The following is a 7,292-nucleotide window of genomic DNA, read 5'->3' as shown; positions in this document are numbered from 1 at the left end:
CAGGGGGCTAAGCCTGAGGGCGGCAGGCCGGCCCAGGGTTCCAGGAGAGAGGGAGAGATCGTCCCGGGCGGCTGGGAAAAAGCCAGGCCGACCCAGGGCTGCCGTTGCCTGGGTAATGCCGGAGGCCGAGTCCCTAGCAGGTGGCAGGCTGCTAGCGTCTACCAGAGGGCGAGATCCCGCCTCCCCGAGCGGCCGGGGAGAGAGGATTTGCAGGAGCTGACAGGCGCGCACGCAGAAGGGAAATCCCCCTTGGCGGCCGGGGGGAGAGACGATTTGCAGGAGCTGACAGGCGCGCACGCGCGCGCGCAGAAGGGAAAGTCCCCGGGCGGCCGCGGGGAGAGAGGAGAGATGATTGGCAGGAGCTGACAGGCGCGCACGCGCAGAAGGGAAGTCACCCTCGGCGGGCGGCGGGAGAGACGATTTGCAGGAGCTGACAGGCGCGCACGCGCAGAAGGGAGAGTCGTCCCCCCCGGGCCGGGGAGAGAGATGATTGGCAGCCGGCGGAGGTAGCTGCCAGGCGGACCAGAAGGAGAACTGCGGCCGCTCCGAGCAGAAGGGAAATCCCCCGGGCCTCCGGGGAGACGAGCGGCCTCTGGCAGGCGCGGCGAGCCGGCGCCGGCGCCGCCATCCCGGGCGAGGCGACGGGCGCCTCCCGCCCGGCGCATATGGCACTTCCGTCGACACTTAGTCAAATTTTCAACTTTCAAAATTCCTCCGGCGGCCGTGTTTCACTCCGGGGAGCGGCGCCCTCACGCCGGCGGCGGCGCGCCTCGGCCGGCACGAAGGGGTACCACCTCGAGTCGGTGTCGGGGGTCCCGCCGTGGAACCGGGCGTCGGACGGCCCCGGAGGAGGCCTCGGAGCCGAAAAGGCACTACCGGAATGAGGTTGAATTTGACGGCCGGATCCGGGCCGGAGTTCCACAAAGTCGGACACTTTGAGTGGTTGGTCTTCATGTAATGGGACAGGTGACACTCTCTCTGTGACCTACTTTTGAACACCCCCGTCAAGAACCGTGTCCGAGACAGCGTGTGCTGTCAATTAGCTTACCAAAAGTCAGAGTACCAGGGCATCGGACACCCGACTCTGACAAAGTCCCAGTGAACTCTGCTGACAGGCCGCCGACGGCGGATCCCTGCGGGGGGGAGGCAGAGCGAGGGCACCGCCCCCCCGGGTTGCGAGACAAGCCTCTTTAGGTCGCGTGGCAAGCCTCGGTTTTCAGGCGGGCGCTTCCCGCCGAGCCAATCGGCACTTTTAGACACTTTTGGGGAAAAAAAAAAGAAAAAGTCAAACTTTGAAAAATAAATAACCAACGAAACACGGACCAATGAGAACCGCTTCCGGCTGGTCGCGGAAGGGAGAGATGATTGGCAGGAGCTGCCCTGCGCGCTAGAATGAGAACTGCGGCCGCTCCGAGCAGAAGGGAAATCCCCCGGGCGGGCCAGGGGAGACGAGCGGCCGCTGGCAGGTACGGCGAGAGGGCGCCGGTGCCGCCATCCCGGGCGAGGCGACGGGCGCCCCCCGCTGAGCCGATCGGCTCTCGGACACTTTGGGGAAAAAAATAAAAAATAAAAAAGGCAAACTTTGAAATAAAACCCCACGAAACACGGACCTCGGTGAGATCCCCCGGGCGGCCGGGGAGAGATGATTGGCAGGAGCTGCCAGGCGCGCAGAAGGGAAGTCCCCCTGTGCGGCCGGGGAGAGATGATTGGCAGCAGGCGGAGGCAGCCGCCAGGCGGACCAGAAGGAGAACTGCGGCCGCTCCGAGCAGAAGGGAAATCCCCCGGCGCGGGCCAGGGGAGACGAGCGGCCGCTGGCAGGTACGGCGAGAGGGCGCCGGTGCCGCCATCCCGGGGGAGGCGACGGGCGCCTCCCGCCGAGCCGATCGGCACTTTTAGACACTTTGGGGGAAAAAGACCGACATTTTAATAAACCCCATACAACACGGACCAGTGAGAACTGCAGCCGGCCGGCCGGCCGGCCGGCGCAGAAGGGAGGTCCCCCGGGAGGGCCGGGGGAGAGATGATTGGCAGGCGGAGGTAGCTGCCAGGCGCGCGCAGAAGGGAAGTTCCCCCGGGCGGCCGGGGGGAGAGAGAGAGAGAGATGATTGGCAGCCGGCGGAGGTAGCTGCCAGGCGGACCAGAACGAGAACTGCGGCCGCTCGGAGCGGAAGGGGAAGTCTGAGGCGGCAGGCCGGCCCAGGGTTCATGGAGAGAGGGAGAGATTGTCCCAGGCGGCTGGGAAAAAAGCCAGGCCGACCCAGGGCCACCCCAGCCTGGGTAAAGCCAGAGGATAAGTCCCTAGCAGGCGGCAGGCTGCGTTCTGCTAAGTGTCTACCGAGAGGGCACCACTTCCAGGCAACCCAGGGGGCTAAGCCTGAGGCGGCAGGCTGGCCCAGGGTTCCAGGAGAAGAGGGAGAGATCGTCCCAGGCGGCTGGGAAAGCCAGGCCTACCCAGGGCTACCCGAGCCTGGGCACATGCCGGAGGCTAAGTCCCTAGCAGGTGGAAGGCTGCAATCTGCTAAAAATCCACCGGATGGCAACGGAGAGCCGCAGTCCCCGGCTCGTCCACAAGGCGGCGCCAGCACTCGGGTTGCAGGCTGCATTCTGCTAAAAATCCACCGGATGGCAACGGAGAGCCGCTCTCCCCGGCTCGTCCACAAGGCGGCGCCACTTCCAGGCGACCCAGGGGGCTAAGCCTGAGGCGGCAGGCCGGCCCAGGGTTCCAGGAGAGAGAGGGAGAGATCGTCCCAGGCGGCTGGGAAAGCCAGGCCGACCCAGGGCTACCCGAGCCTGGGTAAAGCCAGAGGCTAAGTCCCTAGCAGGTGGCAGGCTGCATGCTGCCAAGTGTCTACCGAGAGGGCACCACTTCCAGGCGACCCAGGGGGCTAAGCCTGAGGCGGCAGGCTGGCCCAGGGTTCCAGGAGAGAGGGAGAGATTGTCCCAGGCGGCTGGGAAAGCCAGGGCTACCCGAGCCTGGGTACATGCCGGAGGCTGAGTCCCTAGCAGGCGGCAGGCTGAATTCTGCTAAGTGTCTACCAGAGGGCGACACTTCCAGGAGACCCAGGGGGCTAAGCCTGAGGCGGCAGGCTGGCCCAGGGTTCCAGGAGAGAGGGAGAGATTGACCCAGGCGGCTGGGAAAGCCAGGCCTACCCAGGGCCACCCGAGCCTGGGTACATGCCGGAGGCTAAGTCCCTAGCAGGTGGAAGGCTGCAATTTGCTATGGAAAGCTGCAATTTGCTAAAAATCCACCGGATGGCAACGGAGAGCGGCTCTCCCCGGCTCGTCCACAAGGCGGCGCCACTTCCAGGCGACCCAGGGGGCTAAGCCTGAGGCGGCAGGCCGGCCCAGGGTTCCAGGAGAGAGGGAGAGATTGTCCCAGGCGGCTGGGAAAGCCAGGCCGACCCAGGGCTACCCGAGCCTGGGTAAAGCCAGAGGCTAAGTCCCTAGCAGGTGGCAGGCTGCATTCTGCTAAGTGTCTACCAAGAGGGCACCACTTCCAGGCAACCCAGGGGGCTAAGCCTGAGGCGGCAGGCTGGCCCAGGGTTCCAGGAGAAGAAGGAGAGATCGTCCCAGGCGGCTGGGAAAGCCAGGCCTACCCAGGGCTACCCGAGCCTGGGTACATGCCGGAGGCTAAGTCCCTAGCAGGTGGAAGGCTGCAATTTGCTATGGAAAGCTGCAATTTGCTAAAAATCCACCGGATGGCAACGGAGAGCGGCTCTCCCCGGCTCGTCCACAAGGCGGCGCCACTTCCAGGCGACCCAGGGGGCTAAGCCTGAGGCGGCAGGCCGGCCCAGGGTTCCAGGAGAGAGGGAGAGATTGTCCCAGGCGGCTGGGAAAGCCAGGCCGACCCAGGGCTACCCGAGCCTGGGTAAAGCCAGAGGCTAAGTCCCTAGCAGGTGGCAGGCTGCATTCTGCTAAGTGTCTACCAAGAGGGCACCACTTCCAGGCGACCCAGGGGGCTAAGCCTGAGGCGGCAGGCTGGCCCAGGGTTCCAGGAGAGAGGGAGAGATTTGTCCCAGGCGGCTGGGAAAGCCAGGCCTACCCAGGGCTACCAGAGCCTGGGTACATGCCGGAGGCTAAGTCCCTAGCAGGTGGAAGGCTGCAATTTGCTATGGAAAGCTGCAATTTGCTAAAAATCCACCGGATGGCAACGGAGAGCGGCTCTCCCCGGCTCGTCCACAAGGCGGCGCCACTTCCAGGCGACCCAGGGGGCTAAGCCTGAGGCGGCAGGCCGGCCCAGGGTTCCAGGACAGAGGGAGAGATCGTCCCAGGCGGCTGGGAAAAGCCAGGCCGACCCAGGGCTGCCGGAGCCTGGGTAATGCCAGAGGCCGAGTCCCTAGCAGGTGGCAGGCTGCTAGCGTCTACCAGAGGGCGAGATCCCGCCTCCCCGAGCGGCCGGGGAGAGAGGATTTGCAGGAGCTGACAGGCGCGCAGAAGGGAAATCCGGAGAGATGATTGGCAGCCGGCGGAGGCAGCCGCCAGGCGGACCGGAAGGAGAACTGCGGCCGCTGGGAGCGGAAGGGAAATCCCCCGGGCGTCCGGGGAGACTAGCGGCCGCGGCAGGCGCGGCGACCCGGCGCCGGTGCCGCCATCCCGGGCGAGGCGACGGGCGCCTCCCCGCCGGCGCGGTTGGCACTTCCGTCGACACTTTGCCAAATTTTCAACTTTCAAAATTCCTCCGGCGGCCGTTTTTCACACCGGGGAGCGGCGTCCTCACGCCGGCGGCGGCGCACCTCGGCCGGCAAAAAGGGGTACCTCCTCGAGTCGGTGTCGGGGGTCCCGCCGTGGAACCGGGCGTCGGACGGCCCCGGAGGAGGCCTCGGAGCGGAAAAGGCACTACCGGAATGAGGTTGAATTTGACGGCCGGATCCGGGCCGGAGTTCCACAAAGTCGGACACTTTGAGTGGTTGGTCTTCATGTAATGGGACAGGTGACACTCTCTCTGTGACCTACTTTTGAACACCCCCGTCAAGAACCGTGTCCGAGACAGCGAGTCCTGTCAATTAGCTTACCAAAAGTCAGAGTACCAGGGGATCGGACACCCGACTCTGACAAAGTCCCAGTGAACTCTGCTCACAGGCCGCCGACGGCGGATCCCCGCGGGGGGGAGGCAGAGCGAGGGCACCGCCCCCCCGGGTTGCGTGACAAGCCTCTTCAGGTCGCGTGGCAAGCCGCAGTTTTCAGGCGGGCGCCTCCCGCCGAGCCGATCGGCACTTAGACGCTTTGGGGGAAAAAAAGGTCAAACGCACAAAAAAAAAACCCCATAAAACACGGACCATAAGAGATCCCCCGGGCGGCCGGGGAGAGATGATTGGCAGGAGCTGACAGGCGCGCAGAAGGGAAATCCCCCGAGCGGCCGCTGGCAGGCACGGCGACCCGGCGCCGGTGCCGCCATCCCGGGCGAGGCGACGGGCGCCCCCCGCTGAGCCGATCGGCTCTTAGACACTTTGGGGAAAAAAAAGACAAACTTTGAAATAAAACCCCACGAAACACGGACCTTAACGAGATCCCCCGGGCGGCCGGGGAGAGATGATTGGCAGGAGCTGCCAGGCGCGCAGAAGGGAAATCCCCCTTGGCGGCCGGGGAGAGATGATTGGCAGGAGCTGACAGGCGCGCAGAAGGGAAATCCCCCGGGCGGCCGGGGAGAGATGATTGGCAGCCGGCGGAGGCAGCCGCCAGGCGGACCAGAAGGAGAACTGCGGCCGCTGGGAGCGGAAGGGAAATCCCCCGGGCGTCCGGGGAGACTAGCGGCCGCTGGCAGGCGCGGCGACCCGGCGCCGGTGCCGCCATCCCGGGCGAGGCGACGGGCGCCTCCCCGCCGGCGCGGTTGGCACTTCCGTCGACACTTTGCCAAATTTTCAACTTTCAAAATTCCTCCGGCGGCCGTTTTTCACACCGGGGAGCGGCGTCCTCACGCCGGCGGCGGCGCACCTCGGCCGGCAAAAAGGGGTACCACCTCGAGTCGGTGTCGGGGGTCCCGCCGTGGAACCGGGCGTCGGACGGCCCCGGAGGAGGCCTCGGAGCGGAAAAGGCACTACCGGAATGAGGTTGAATTTGACGGCCGGATCCGGGCCGGAGTTCCACAAAGTCGGACACTTTGAGTAGTTGGTCTTCATGTAATGGGACAGGTGACACTCTCTCTGTGACATACTTTTGAACACCCCCGTCAAGAACCGTGTCCGAGACAGCGGGTCGTGTCAATTAGCTTACCAAAAGTCGGAGTACCAGGGCCTCGGACATCCGTCTCCGACAAAGTCCCTGCGACCTCAGCTCTCACGCCGCCGATAGTGGATCTCCGCTGGGGGCGAAAAGAGCGAGGACGCGCCGGTTGCGAGACAAGCCCCCTCCGCGTCGCGTGGCAAGCCTCGGACGAGTCACCCGTCACCCGCGGGTCACCCACCGATCGATCTGACGGCCGCCGACCCGGCGGGAAGGGACCCTCGCTCGGCCGGACCTAGGGGGTCCGCGCCGGCTAAGGCGCGGGGTCTTTCCTTCCCTTCAGCTCCGGAGCGGCGTAGCGGAAAAGCTTAAGGCCGGCGCGGCGCCACCCGCCCAGGGCGGGCGCCCGCGGCAGACCCAGGACATCGGCGAGAGAGAGTTTGCCTTCGCCCCGTCCGACCCCCGAGGTGTCAGAAAACCGGGCGTCCCCTACGAACGAAAGGGTTCCTCGCCGAATCCGGGCCGGGCTCCGCGCCCGAGCCCCGGCTCTTCGGGAGGCCCGACGCCCGAGAGCACAGGTTGACCTCCGCACCTCCGTAAGACCCGAACCGGCGCCCGCCGGAACGGAAGATCACCCCCGCCACCCGGCCTGACCGCCTTGGCGATGACGGGAAAGAGAGGAGCGGCAGCAGCAGCGTGACAAGCCCCCGTGACACCGGCAGAGACGGCTCACCCGCCTCTTCCCACGCACTGCACCAGGCGACGCGCGCGGCCACGGGGGTTTCCCCGGTCGACCGGCCGCCGGGGGTCCGCAGCGACCACCGGGGCCAACCCTGACCGGCGGTCCCACGCCGGCCGCCCGCCTCCTGGGGCGCACCGGCGCCAAAAGCAGAGCCGAGCGAGGACGAGTCTAAAGGGTATCGGAGAGAGAGCGACAAGCGCGTAGGAAGGAAGGCCCGAACCCGGGTCCGGCTAAGGTCGTGAGAGAGATCCCGGATGCGGCTGAGTCCGCCCACGGCTCTCCCCTCGCCTACCGGGTCGATGCCCCACTTCGCCTACGTCACCGCCTTAACCTCTCCGCCCCTCCCCCGCGAAGCCTGCGCAGCAACGGTCCGCCCGGTCCCGCGGCGCTC

The sequence above is a fragment of the Leptodactylus fuscus genome, unplaced genomic scaffold, assembly GCF_031893055.1.
Source record: "Leptodactylus fuscus isolate aLepFus1 unplaced genomic scaffold, aLepFus1.hap2 HAP2_SCAFFOLD_874, whole genome shotgun sequence".
Lineage (NCBI taxonomy): Eukaryota > Metazoa > Chordata > Amphibia > Anura > Leptodactylidae > Leptodactylus > Leptodactylus fuscus.
Note: the sequence above shows the minus strand (reverse complement) of the source record.